At 29.3% G+C, this 14877-nt stretch overlaps 1 protein-coding gene across 4 annotated transcripts in view; it reads right to left on the bottom strand.

The window, feature by feature from the left end:
* The window catches only part of LOC136983516 (uncharacterized), a 345314-nt gene that overhangs the window by 28154 nt on the left and 302283 nt on the right, over positions 1 to 14877 (bottom strand). For 3 of the 4 annotated variants that reach the window (XM_067280276.1, XM_067280274.1, XM_067280277.1), the window contains exon 1: positions 12580 to 12748. The exons of the other annotated variant lie outside the window; for it this stretch is intronic. The gene's annotated coding sequence lies outside the window, so the exon portion shown is untranslated. Of the gene's footprint in view, positions 1 to 12579; positions 12749 to 14877 lie in introns of those variants that run through there. 4 annotated transcript variants of the gene reach the window in all.

A 14877-nucleotide genomic window follows, 5' to 3' on the forward strand; every position in this document is an offset into this window, starting at 1 on the left:
TTTACCAAATGTTAAAAGGTGAAAAAACACAACTACCAAGACAATAGTTCAAAGCATTATCTACGTAAAACAAATCAAAACTGCCAAATAAGTTTGGTATTTTACACTGAGTACTTTTGATATTAGATATAAAAGTATAGAAAATACTAAAAAACAATATTTTCAAAATTTCAAATAAATTTCGTATTAAAATTATAGTCCAGAAATTTCCATAAAGTTGGTTTGAAGCATAATTTAAAATTATCATATTCATTGACAACTATTAGTTAGACTAGCTAATGCGGTTTTGAATTACTAATATTTTTGAGAATCTAAATCTATATCCAGAAACCTCTTCCATTGTTGATGCCGAGTAAAAGTAGTTCATTATCTGGTAGACAGGCCTTTTTCCCATATTTTAAACATAAAAAGTTACAAAGTGTTTAAAATATGGGAAAAAACTGTTTAACTCAACATTAAAATTCCAAATTAATTCAAATTAACAAATAATCAAAATAAAAAACCCCCGAGCAAAAAATTTTGTCAATAATTTTAAATTGTCATCTTTAAGTTCTAGTACAAAACTTTAGTAATTAAGTAAAAATAATAATAAACTAAAATTCTTATATATATATATATATATATATATATATATATATGTGATATAAGATATGTTTATATATATATATATATATATAAACATATAAACATTAAACAAATAATTTAAGATGTTAAACTAAAGAGTTAATAAACTGCTTTTGCCTAACAAAAATCTTATTATTGGAAATACCTCACAACTGACATAAAAACATCTATGCTAATTTAATATTTCTATGCATTTCTAGCTTATCTTCTTACAGAGCTGGGTAATCCCAAAATTATGCTATCTCATATCATTGTAAGTTTAATGGGTACATATAAATTTGTCATCTTAAGTAATGGAACAAGATTATACATATAATTATGAGAGCTATCTGGAAAGTAACGTCTGTTTTCATGTGCTACTTCAATTGGCAACAGTAGAAATAATGGTGCCAATTTTGGCAACCAGATAGATTGAGTTAGTATGTATCTAGCTGTGGCATAGTGCAGGTCATGCTCTCTACTGTTTTGTCACAATTACTGTTCAAAATGTGTGCTGCCATTCAAAATCCTCAGTTGTGAGGTATGCTCAGTGATAAAATTTTTGTTAGGCAGAAACAGTAAAGCTGTTTTGAAATTCATAGCAACTGTGAAAATTTTATGCAGAGAATGTAATGAGTGAGGGGAGTGAGACAATAGTGCCTTATTTTCAAAAATGAGTGGACAGATGCCCATGCTAAGCAGAGAAGTGGCTGGCCATTTATGGTGACTGATGAAATAATACAGAATGTCCATGAAAAGGTTAGAGAGGATTGCCAATTCACATTTAGAACTTTCTAGTAAGTTTCCATGGATTTCACACAGTTCTTCATGAAGTGATCATTGGCATGACTAAATCACAGCTGGCAGAAAAACCTGTAACATGGCTATGCCAAGCATTTAAATTTAGCTGGAAACTGTAAAAAATGGTATAAAGATGTAGTTTTAAGTTGTATATAATAAAATTCCTTTCACTATACTGATGTTTTTTTAATAACCAAATGGAAATTACTTCTGGTTATCCCTCTCATCAGATGATCAATTCCTCTAAGTTTATGCTCCTTATTCATGGCTGTGATAGAAAACATCTGGAAACTTGTCATCAAATAATTTCACACTTTTATTGGTCAATTTTTCACATATATTTATTTTTTAACTATTACGATTTGTAAATTCTTCTTCTTACTTGTGTTATGTTTAATTTATTATTGTTTCATTTTACTTTTACTTCATTAATTTTTGTTCTACTATGTAACTACTTAAGGCTTTTTACTTTGATTATTTAATTCAAAATATATCTATTTAAATACATTACAAACTTTCTGTGAAAAGGTTATCATTGTCAAAAGATAAATCTAGGTACATTGGATACACAACTGCTAAATCTCATGCAAAAGTTGTTTCACAAAATTTTGACATATTACATATTCAAAGGTGCACTAATTTAATATTTCTAAAATAACCAAACAACCATATAAGAAAACAATGAATTTTTTGAAAACTCCTTTTATGCTATACTTTATATATTCATTAATGTGGATGAAGATTGAAGTTATCTACAAAATTCTAATGTGAAATGACTTTGTTAAGTATACAAATCCATATACAACAATTATAATGGAATTTAAAAAAGGGCTACATTTTTTAAAATGTACCCCTTTTTTAAGATGACCATTAATGCAATTTAATTACATTAATGGTCTTCTTATAAAATATCAATAGAATTCTTAAAAGTTGATATTTGCATTTTTCAAACTTAATATTCAATTTATCAGAATGTTAGTTTTTATTTTCAGCTAATTTAAAAATGCAATTTAAATGAAGTATTCTGTAAAGGATATCTAATAACTGAAAAATTTTTATCATTAAAAAGCAAAAATTCTTCAAGTTTTTCAATTAAACTTTTTATCTAAATAAGTTAATATTGTATTATTAATTTGATGAAGACCTAGAAGTCAACAGCAGCATTAAATCCTCTGAGACACTGTGAGAGACAAATCAGGCAAGGTTAAAACAATAGACACATCAACAAAAGATTAATTATATGCAGTTAAGACAGCAATAAATGACAATTAGTACTTTGTAATGATGATAAAAACAAGACAGGATGAAGAACACAGAGATTAAACAATGGCACAATAGTAATGACACATACTAATACAAATGATAAACAGGTTAGTTTATTTTACAGTAAAGACAAACATTAAAAATAGAAAAATGTAAATTTATAATTCACATATACATGTTTCATATAAATTTCAGTTATAAATATTCTAAAGTAAACTTAGTACTACTTAAAATTGTAATCTATAAAACAGTGATGACAAACAAACTGAATAAGCAAGTTCAAACATAACAATAATCTTTAACATCTTTCAAATATTTTCACCTAGTTTGTGTAATCATTTTCAGATTTAATCAAAAAATTCTAAAGTGGTTTATATTCTAAAATGTTTTATGATTAAGTGACACAATTATGCACTATATGATATTTTGAGTAACGTAAAGAATTATTTAAAACCTAATCTAAAAATAAAACAAAAATTAATAATTATTAATTTTATGTATAAATCTGAAGACAACTATAAAGTAGTTGGAAAAATTTGCTTTTTGAAGCCGTGTAGCCTAATTTAATCTGGCAATCACAGTTATTTGGCTTTAATATAATTATCAAGCTTTGATATGTTTATATTTGATTTTTGCTCATTATGAGATTATTAAGACATTTAAGATATGAGGATATTAAGAGGCTGTTGTTATATCAATTGTAATTTGTTACAATTTTACTTTCTACACTGAAATAACCGCAACAGGGAGAATTATGTATAATTTAAAACTTATCCATTATTAATATTAATAACTACAACCTCTAGTTATCTATTAAGGATTTTAAAAAACTTACATTTTTATTAAGAATTATTTTTGTGAATTATTTTAAAGTATTTTAAAAACAACATACTATTACATGGACAATATTAATATAATTATTTTAAAGTACAATCAGCAAAACCTTTAATAAAATCCAGTAATAAAATTTAATGCAAAACTTGATGAATGTTTTCGATCTTAAACAAGATCTGCATCAGGTCAACATTGTATTCCAAATTGGAATGCTCAGAACACAAGTTTTTAAACATGTTTCAACAAAACTTGACAAACATCTAAGTTTGTCAAGTTTTGTTGATTGTAATTTGTTCCAGTTATTCAGAAGAAGCTAATTTGTTATAGTTATTTTAATTACATAAAACTCTTTACTAATCAATATACATTATTTTATAATTATAATCACCATTAATTAAAATAAATTTACTTTGGCAATTACTTTAAACATAGCTTTCAACATTTGTGAAAATTTTGCTTACAAAGTATTTTATACTTTTTAAACATATTATTAACTGTATTAATTAATAATACTGTTTGTTAACATTAGTTTAACAAAATTATTTAATTTAATCGTAAAAATCAACTTAAACGAAACTTCTTGAATATCATTTTTGGTATACAGTATACAAAAAATTAAATATTTTGTTAGATGATTAGTCCTAAAGATCATTACATCACTTTGCCCAACAGATGATAGCAGTATTCAAACTGACCCATCAATATGATAAATTTCATATTACTTATCAAAATTTATTATAGTGTCCAATTTTATTTGTCATTATTTATAATGCAAGTAACACTACATAACTTTTTAAAATTTTTATACAAATATACTGCATAATAATTTTATTCAGCATCAATTTAGTACACATATGAGATATAACAATTCATATGTATGTAAGAGTAAATACAAATTAATGATTAAATGCACTCTGAGGGAAGAGAATTGTGTACTGTACATACTTATTGTATTAAAAATAATGTTTTGTAATGAAACTTTCATTCCATCAGTATAGTTTTGGTCAAAACATACATTACTAGATACTTTCTGAATATTTCACAGACTTAAGTTTCAGAAACATTAAATTGTGGGAAAAGTTTTCAGAAGTCTTTCCATTAAATTACACAATACATTTTAAATCAAATCAATTTGTATATAAATCAATTTTTATATAGAATGTTTGATAAACAATTTCTGAAAACAATTTAATGGATAACAATGTTTTAATAATTATTTAATGTCATATTTATATAAATTTTTCAGTTTCTTTTTAATATTTAAATTCACTTTAAAAATTCTTTAATGTTTTCAAAAAATTAATTTTTAGATTTATAATAATTATTAGTAAAAGAATGCATGTTTTGAAATTTATCTTTAGTTTTATATATTGTTTTTCTTTAGAGAATGATGTATATTTTTTATTTTAAGAAAAATCAGATTGAAAATGTTAATAAAGGCTTTATAAACTTAAAATTATTTTGCTTTTATTATTTTTTTATATATGTAAAATAGTCTTTCACAATGTATAATAATTTCAAATTCTTTCTATTAAGTAATAAATATAGTAAATATAAATTTAGAAAACACATTATGAAATTCTATTCACATTAGTAATTATTTAATAGTAAAAATTAATTTTACATCTTTACATTGACAACAAACTAAAAAGCAATGCCTAATAATTGAAATAATAATAATCAACTGAAATAAAGATGAAAATAAGCAAAGTGGTCACTTGGTTACACTGCATCATGTGTTAGAAACAATAATAATTGAAAGATTCAATGTTAAACTAAACCAAGTTAAAAAAATTATTTTATTACCTACATTTTATTTAAGTCATTTGTAATTTTTCTACATTTTATGTTCAGAAATATGTTAAGATTTTATGTTGTTGAATAAAACTTTATTTAATGATATAAGGGTTAAATTTCTTTTTTTATAAACAGGAAATAATGTCACAAGATTTAAATATCTTGTTTTATAAACTTTACAGATGAGGAATAATAATAGTAATAATAATGCTAATGATATGGCAAAATAGTAAAATAATTTTGTTTCACATAAAAAAAACTAAATCACAAAGGTTTGAATTTACACCATGTAGCTCCAGTGCCTAGCATCTTATTCACTCAGTTCCACTATTCCCAGAAAACATGAAACTTCCAAAGACTTAATAATAAATGACATTTTTAGCCCACAGCTATAAATTAGATAGAGTTAGATAACCTAATAAATAGGATTTAACAATTTGGAGGGTTTATCACATCAAGGCCAACAGCCGTGAGTTGACTTCATGCAGTCTTACGGATCAGGTGTATTTGTTTTTGTTTAAAGTCTGGAAATCAACTATTTTAATAATATGGAACCGTCTACCAGAATTTGGAAAAGGTGAGAGAAAATAAGACATTTACTGGTCCCGAATAATATGACATATCACATTGCCATTGTATTGAAAAATTTTATGCTTGATAGTTTCAGTTCTTTAGTGTATGCATTACACTAAAAATTGTAAATACTGTATATATTAGATATTCCTTTGTATTGGTTAACTATTAGTGTTATAATAATTATGTTGGTGCCATGTGTTTGTAAGCTGACGAGGGGTCCTTGTATCCGAAAGGCATCCTTACCTAAATTTGAAATGTGATTATTAAAGACTAACTTTTTTGTAAAAGATCTGGTCCTTTTTCCTGTTGGCCTTGGTGTGATAAGCTCTCCAAATTGTTAAATCCTATTTATTAGGTTATCTAACTCTATCTAATTTTCAAAGACTTATAAAGCTACAGTGAGTTTTCAGAGGTTCACTTCTCAAACATTTCTGAGAAATGTTTGAGAAGTGGGTCCTATTTTTTGGACAAGGAGCTGTTTGTGTTTAGGGATATGCGCTCACTAAGTTTTATTTGATTCAGAGACCCGACATCCCTCTACTTGTAAAGATGTCACTGAAACCATTCTCTTCTTGAAGAACTTTCAAAAATGGTTTCAAGTTAGCACTTAACTTTTTTTGTTTTGTTTAGCTCCACAATGCTTATAATTCTGCATTTGTAGTTTTTTCCAAAATCAAAATCATGCACCTGTTCCATTAAGCACAATGCATCTCTTGAATAGTTAGCAAAGACTTTTTGGAATACATTGAAAACTGGAAAATTATGTTCTGTCAACCAGTTTCTTTCTAAAGAAAGATAAGATCCTCTGCTTAACTACAATGGCAACACTGTGTGCAGTATGTTTTTATTGCTTCTTTTCCAGCTGTTATGTATACATAAGGGAAAGTATTGGAATAGTGTCAAATCCAACCCTCCACGTTTTATCACATCTCCATGTTTTGAAACCTTGTGAACCCAAAAATGTCAAAAAATTCTGTGATGTATTGTTGTGTGTATGTGTGTGTGTGGAATAAAGAAATGAAATTTGGCATGGTATCTTGCATGTAAGAGGAACTGATACTATCAAATTTTGGTGGTTAAAGGTTGAGGAGATAGAAGAGAATCATGTATCATATCTTAAAAGTTATTTTTTAAATAAAATCTCATAACAGCTGGAAAAGTTATGCAACTGGTTGCTGGATTTTTGTATTTAACATGTAGCATATCAATTTTTCCCTCTTTCTTCCATTATTAGGTATTTACTACACATGAAATTTCACCTCGTGTTGACAAGGTTTTCAAGTAATCCCATAGAAATACTCTTCAGCAGTGTTCATCACATTTTTGGTTGCAATGATCAGTTGATGCAAAGGTTAAAGAGAATAGAGAAATGTTTAGTAAATTTTTCCATTTTTTCTTCAGTGAAAGTCATTAAATCTTTTATCTATATTCTTCTTTAACTGCACTAATTAATATTTCTGTCTCAACACCTATCAACCTTTAAAATGCAGCCTTCTAATTCTAATTCCAAACATTCTTGGTCTTTTTAAAAGGCCTTCTTCAGGAATACAAATCAGAATGATTCTTTCTTTAACTGACTATTTGTTCTGGAACATTATAAATTTTAACTTTAGATTTAACTTTAGATTTAACTGTACAGGCTCGTATATAAATACCTACAAACAGTGATGTTACTCGTACCAATATACATAATAATATATAAATAAATATAATATATGAATAAATAAATAAATAATTAGCCGCTCGTCTCTTAATTATTATTCAAAATTATGCTTGCTCTCCAAGCAGCTGATATTTTACTGGACTCTCTAAAATTTATTGCGAGTCCTTCTTGGTAAGTCTTATATATCTGCCATGCCTCCACATATTTCAAGTGCCTCTTGTCATGGATCTTTTGTATTATTTTAGCCCTTTGCCAATCCACAGTGACTTTCTCCGGGTCTGCAATAGCATACGTAGCTAGGACCGTGACCCGTTGCTCATTACATACGTTTCTTTCATGCTCTTTCAGTCTTTCTTTTAACAATCTTCCTGTTGCCCCAATGTAGTATAGCTCTGTATGTCTCCTTTCATCGTAAACCGGAATCCTATATACCCCTGGAATCGAGCTCTGGTCTAATTCTTCCTTGTCATTGCATAGTATTTGGTAAACTGTGGGATTTCTTTTAAAAATTACTTTCTTGTTTGTTGCTGTTCCTATTTCATTGTAAATATTGCTTAAAGGAGCCATGTAGTCCATAACCGTGTATTCGTTCATTATTTCCTGCTCAACCTTATCTATATCATCTATTCTTGTTTTGTTAATGATGGCTCTTATCGTATTTTGATAGATACCGCACTGCCTGGCTACCTCTTTTACATACTCTAATTCTTTCATTCTGTCTTGTGGTTTGCTGCAGTGTGTATAGGCTCTCTTTATTAATGCTGGAACACTGCTATTTTATAAGGTGCTGGGTCGTGTGAGTTCCATGGTATAAATAACGGGTTATATGTCGTCTTTCTGTACACTTTTGTTACGACCTCTCCTTCTTTCTCGATTTCTATTTCTATGTCTAGAAAGTGCACACTTTTGCCGTCCTCTTGCTCTAGTTCCAGTTCTAGGTCAAATTTGTTGGAATTGACATCCTTGATAAATTGTTGCATGTCTGGTTTTTCATTCCAAATAATCAATACGTCATCAACGTAGCATGCATATAATACCAAGTGTGTTGCGTATTTCAGTAATATTTCTTTTTCTAAAGTTCTAACGACCATCTCGCTTAAAGCTCCTGCAATAGGGCTTCCCATTACTACTCCTCTATGTTGCGTGTATGTAATTCCATCTTTTATGTATATAATCAAGATGATTTGATGATAATAATAATAATAATCAGCACAGAGCCCAAACGATTAGGAGCTGAAAGTTGAAATTTGGTACACAGTTAGGATACATCACAAGAATGCACACTAAGAAGGGATTTTTCGAAATTCCTCCCCACGGGGAAAGAGACAGGATTAAGGCTTAACACTTCCATCAACAACAGAAGTGTTAAGTAACAATGAAAGTGTCAACAATGGAAGTGTTACGTAATAATGGAATTGTCAGCAATGGAAGTGTTATGTAACAAGAAGTGTCAACAATGGAAGTGTTAAGAGAAAACAATGTGCAAGACGCAGATGCAATTTTTTTCGTTTTTGCAGGAAATTGAACATATTTTTAGAGCCATCTAAAAATTCTCTAATTAGTCTGGAAACAGGGGAACCCAATTCTTTCATTTTGTGAAAACGGGTAAGGTTGACTATAACGTAATAATCTTAATCTTTGCTACGCCCAAGCAACGCGGGGTCTACTTGCTAGTATAAATATAATGTCTGCTGTCGTGGTCGGAATCACAAGATGGGCAATTCCCGCCTTTTGTGTTGTAACGTATTTCTGTAAATTCAAATTGCTAGCCGTTGGAGAGGGACCATTAGAACGACAGTTAGGATAACGGCTGTTGGGTTTAAATCAAAGAGTGGCAATTGGCCGATTTATCGTACATTGGGCCGGTGAGCCAGAGACTTCGTAGCGTTGATTGGAGGACGGCCATGGACTCGGACCAGTATAAAAGGAGCAAGTTTCGGCGGGAAAGAGGTTCCCTTTTGAAAGCTGAAAGTGAAGGTTCCTGTTTGAATACCGTAAAGCGTGGACTCAGGTTAAACTGTAACACACTTACTGTTGTATAGGACTGGAGTGTTCTACAATTGTTATGTTCATAAATGGATGTCGTAAGGTGTCCTTCCAACGGACCTGTTACGGAATTATTGTCGGTTATAACTTTGATTTGGCGCTTACGTGGAAATTTAGTCTGTAAACATTGTTTTTTGTGTCATTGAGCGTTACTGTGTGTTTATTTTCTGTATCTTTGTTTTGTCAATGTAAACATTTGTGAATTGTCAACCCAATTTGGTTTTTGAATTTTACTTCTGCAATGGAAAAGATGTTCAAAGTTTGACTTGTCAAGACTTCAACTGATAGTGATTAAGGAAGTAAAGCCTTAATTACTGAGCTTTTCTATCCAACAACAATGAACAACTTGGCTGAGAAGGATACTGCATCGAACAAGTTTTTAGAAAAAGATCCAACTTAGAATGTAAAAAAGTGTTAGAGGATGAAATAAATCCCCAGGTAATTAATGTATTCAATGTTAGAATGAACTTACAAATAATCCTTGTTGTGTTATGATATTTAATTGTTTGTGTTTCAGTGATTTCAAGAAAATATAAGTTCATGAAGGCATATGTTGGTTATTCTAGTTTTCTAGATAAAATGCTAAAAGAATTATGCTGTGCATTTAAAAGGACTCTCACCTATTTCAAAATTCTGCATCATCTTATTTATTAAAAAGCACTCAGGATTATGATGGCTTAACATGTCCATCATGAGCATCTGCCGATCATATGGTTACTGCTTAAGATTTTGTTGAAGCCTTCCTGAAGTACCATTTTTTCACAAAAAATATTAGCAAAATTCTGAAATACTTGTTGAATCCAAAACTAAGTAAAACCTGTGGTTTACACCATGTAATCAGTCAGACCACACTGATATCATTCAATAATTATTTTTTGAACATTTGGTGTGTAATGTGGTACAGAATCATGTTAGTGATGGTAATAAAACTGAGAACCATAATTTATCTAGAAACTTGAGAAACTTGAAAAACATTGTCATAATATAAATGAAGTGTAAATGTATACCGTATTTTACGGACTATAAGACATATTTTTTCTTCGAAAAATTGCCTCCAAAATTCAGGTGTGTCTTATAGTCCGTAAAATACAGTATGTAAAAAAATATTTTGTTTCTTTGTATAACATATCATCCCTGTTAAAGTTTCTGCAAAGTTCTTTAAATTCAGTGTTATCCTTATTATTTGAGAATTCATTTCTGTTTCCCTCCCTCTAATTTCTTTTGGTAATGGTTAGATAATCTCTTTTTTTATGTGTTTTAATAAAATGTTTTAGTTAAACTTAGTAGTTAATAAATTTAACCAACTTTTTTGGTTAAATTTAGTATTTCTATATCTATCCTACATATAACAGCATTAAAAATCTCAGTAATCAGATGACATCTCTACTGGAAAGATTGTACAAGTGGACATGGTCACTATAGTCAACTGTTTGACTTTCATGCACAGGCATCTATTTCATTTAAATGGCCTTGTAATAAATAAAGCCATCAGATTTTTTATCATCAAATTATGTGTTTCTTGCAAAAAAGAATTCAAAAGATATGTTGATGTAATAAAACATTATAGAAAATAATTTTATTAAAAATTATTTTCTGTAATGTTTTATTACACCAGCATTTATTTAAAATGTTTGCCATAAAAGTGACTGGTTAACAAGATAAAAAATGTTAGCATTGTTTAACTTTCATCCAATGTTAAAAGTGCATTGATTAATTCAGCATTTATTACAGGGGCGGGCAAGCAAGAGTTCTGTGGGAGTCGAAATGTAGGTTTTGCAAAATGCATGGGAGCCGCAGTTCTGTACCGTCGTGGTGGATAGTATGGTAACGCGTGCGATTTTATTATATAATATAAAACAAATATTGAATATTTTAATAAACATATTTTCACAAAATTATAAAAATAAAATTGTAAAAATAATAATAAAAAACAGAAATTAACACTTTCAGCAAGAGCCGCATGTAACTCAAAAAGAGCCGCATTTGCCCATGTCTGATTTATTACATTTCATTTAAAGTTAAGGGGTGTTAAAGAGTCATTAACTATAAACCTGCAATATTACAATGTTTTGATGATATTTATATTAAGAAAGTGCAATGTTTACCATAAAAATAATTTTTAATTTATGGTAATATTTTTAACCTTGTTAACTGTCCACATCTGAAAGTAGCATGTTTACAGTTGATTTATACAAACAGAAAAAGAGTAAACAGGGTAAAAAATGATAGCATTATTTAAACTTCACTCACTGTTAATGGTGCATTGATTAATTTAGCTAAGTAACCAGAGTGGCTACTTCATCCTTAATGAAATAAAGAAAAAAAAAATTGGTGAAAAAATTAATCATAATTCTGGAAATCAACACTCTTAAAAATTTTTATCATCTTAATTCCACAAAATATTGATTTCTTACCTTACATATTCTAACTGTTAAGTTTTATTTCATATTGAAACATCTTATATATATATATATATATGTATATAAACAAATTTTCACAACGCTATTCTCTCTTTAACCAGTTTTATATACTAGCACTTCATAACTCAAACCTCTTTTTTGTATACAGCTTCTGTTTTTAAAACATTATTTACTTAAAAACAATGTGTCACATTATTGATATGACAGAAGTTCAATATTTAATTTAAAATCATTCTTACAAATGCAATATTTGTAGTGTGATTAAACTCTAACAAAAATCCATTTACATTACTGATAAACATTAAATGAGAACACAAAAATGGCCCATTTATTTACATTGAATAATAAATGTAAATCAGATTGAACATATTAAACTGAATACTGTAATAAATAAAATAAACTTTTAGATCAATTTAGATGTATTAAATACTAAAAATGCTCTTCAATCGATATGTATGAGATAATTGAAAACATAACTGAAAAAATGAACTAATTACAAACAGATACAAAATGGCGCCATGCATAAAATAACCATTTAAAGAAAATTGAAAAACATTGCCATTTCAAATCAATTACCTTTTATAATCCTTTAATAGTTCTTCTTATGTTCTAAAAACACTAATACGATAAAATCATAACGAGAATTCAAATTTTTATTTCTTTTTTAAAGAAATTTTTTATGATAAACTTCAGCTTTGTTGACACCAAACGATACTGTTGTGAACAAGTTGTGCCATCTAGTGTATATTTAATTTCGTTTTTTTTTCTTTTTAATTAATTAATTTATAATTTTTAGCGATGCTTTTCCATCCATAAATAATAACTTTTTTATTTTAATAAAATGGTTTCTTAACTCTCCGTCCTGTGGGCATTAAGACGACTTTCTTTTTACCAAGCCCATTATGAATTCGGGGAGCCACAATGGGGAGGCCAAATGGTGAGAAACGGAGCCCGACAATATCTGGATGGGTCACCCCGAAAAATTCCTGGGTTTTTTGACCTGTCCAGATTCGATCAGGGGTTTTCCAGAGCGGTAGGCTGCCATCCTAACTGCTGTCAAACATGTTTATATTTGCTTCATAAATTTTTCGGAAGGAATTAAATGTTTGTTGTTCCGCAAACTGACCAATATCATAAAATGAGTGACTGGTATAAATAATTTCTCATTTTATTTAGAGATTTACTGGGATACACTTTTAGTAGTTCCATTCTGCTACTTAACCGATTATGTACTGTATACGAAGAATGAAACTCTATTATTTTCATCACATTAAATTGATTAAAGTTACAATTCATTTCCGGCTTTTCCGGAGATATCGACTCTCAGACTTATTAAAGTTTCATTTTGCTATTTAAATAATCTCTTATTTAGGATTTTTGGTCAGAGAGTAAAAACATGCTCAAACACAAAACACAAACACAAACACAAAACTCAAACACAAAGCTCAAACACAAAACTCATAACAAGTCCGTGGATAGAAATCATCCTCTCTATCAGTGTTTTTCAACCTTTTATTATCTTATCGGCGCAGCTTTCTTATGCCGATTGACGTTGAAAACTAGGGCCGGATTTACATAAGGGCATTTGGGGCCTGTGCCCAGGGCCCCCACAAAACTAAAAAAAATTATGTTTAAACATAAATTTTTTTTCTATTACCGCGACAGCCTAGTGTGGCCTAATCATGAGGGCAACAGGCAGAGAAAACCAAACCCGGAAAAAACCTATGAAACATCGGAAAAAATTTCACATAGGTATTTTTCAGTTAAATTAAAATAATTAGTTTTACACAATAAAATATATGTATGTTTACAATAACCTTATTTTTAAATGAAATTTACAACTTCCTAGTTCAAATCTAATTGAAAGTACAGTATTTTGTGTTAATTTTCTAAATCATCAAATTTGCCTACTCTTAAAGGGGGGACCCCCACCGAATTTGTGCCCAGGGCCCCTGGATTGGTAAATCCGGCCCTGTTGAAAACCCTAAGTGTTTTGGTGTTTGGTTGAAATAGTCGAGTACAAAATCAAATTTAAATTTATTATAAACTGCTGATAAGTAGTTTACGATTGTCCCTCCTGTGATTTATTAATTCTAAAACAAATATTTTGTTAAATACATTCTATTATATTAACTCCGGCTTTCTTGATGGGTCGGTATTGACCCTTCAGGGGTCAATGAAAGTTTGCGGGGATAGACTTTGCAAATATTTACAATTTTACACATTTTTCTTCTTGCTTTTAAATAAATGTTTTAAAAATTATATAAGAGGTTATATTATATATAATACAGGTACTCCTCACTTTACGACCTATCTGCTTAACGACCACTCGCACTTACGACCAATCGAGCTTCGACCTGCAATTCGGGAAATCCCCTTTCTCAGTTTGAGTGTCGATCAGTTGCGAATGGTAACATGCGCACTAAGCTTACTATACTATAATTGTCTTATAGTACTATAATAGTCTTTTTATAAATAAATTTGAAGTTTGTTGCATAATTTCTATAATTTTACAACGATCCTATATTCCCGGCGCAAGCTCCTCGCTTATGGACCAATTTGCTTAACGACGTAGTCGTCGGAACGGAACTCGGTCGTAAAGTGAGGAGTACCTGTATTGTATAATATATAAAGTAAATAACATTAAATGGGTGGACAGAAAAAATACTTTTTAAAAGGGGACAATATACGAAAAAGATTAGGAACCCTTACCCTTGCATTTATGTTTTTAATCCCCGCACACAATGCCACCACCGAAAGAGTATTTATCTCAGTGGACAGATGAACGAAACTGAATGGCAATTGAAACAGTAAAAAGTCTGGTTATGGTGAAATTCAACTTCAACAATCGTAATTGTTTAGAATTTTACGATG

Source organism: Centruroides vittatus, unplaced genomic scaffold (assembly GCF_030686945.1).
Source record: "Centruroides vittatus isolate TY-2023 unplaced genomic scaffold, ASM3068694v2 contig_882, whole genome shotgun sequence".
Classification (NCBI taxonomy): domain Eukaryota; kingdom Metazoa; phylum Arthropoda; class Arachnida; order Scorpiones; family Buthidae; genus Centruroides; species Centruroides vittatus.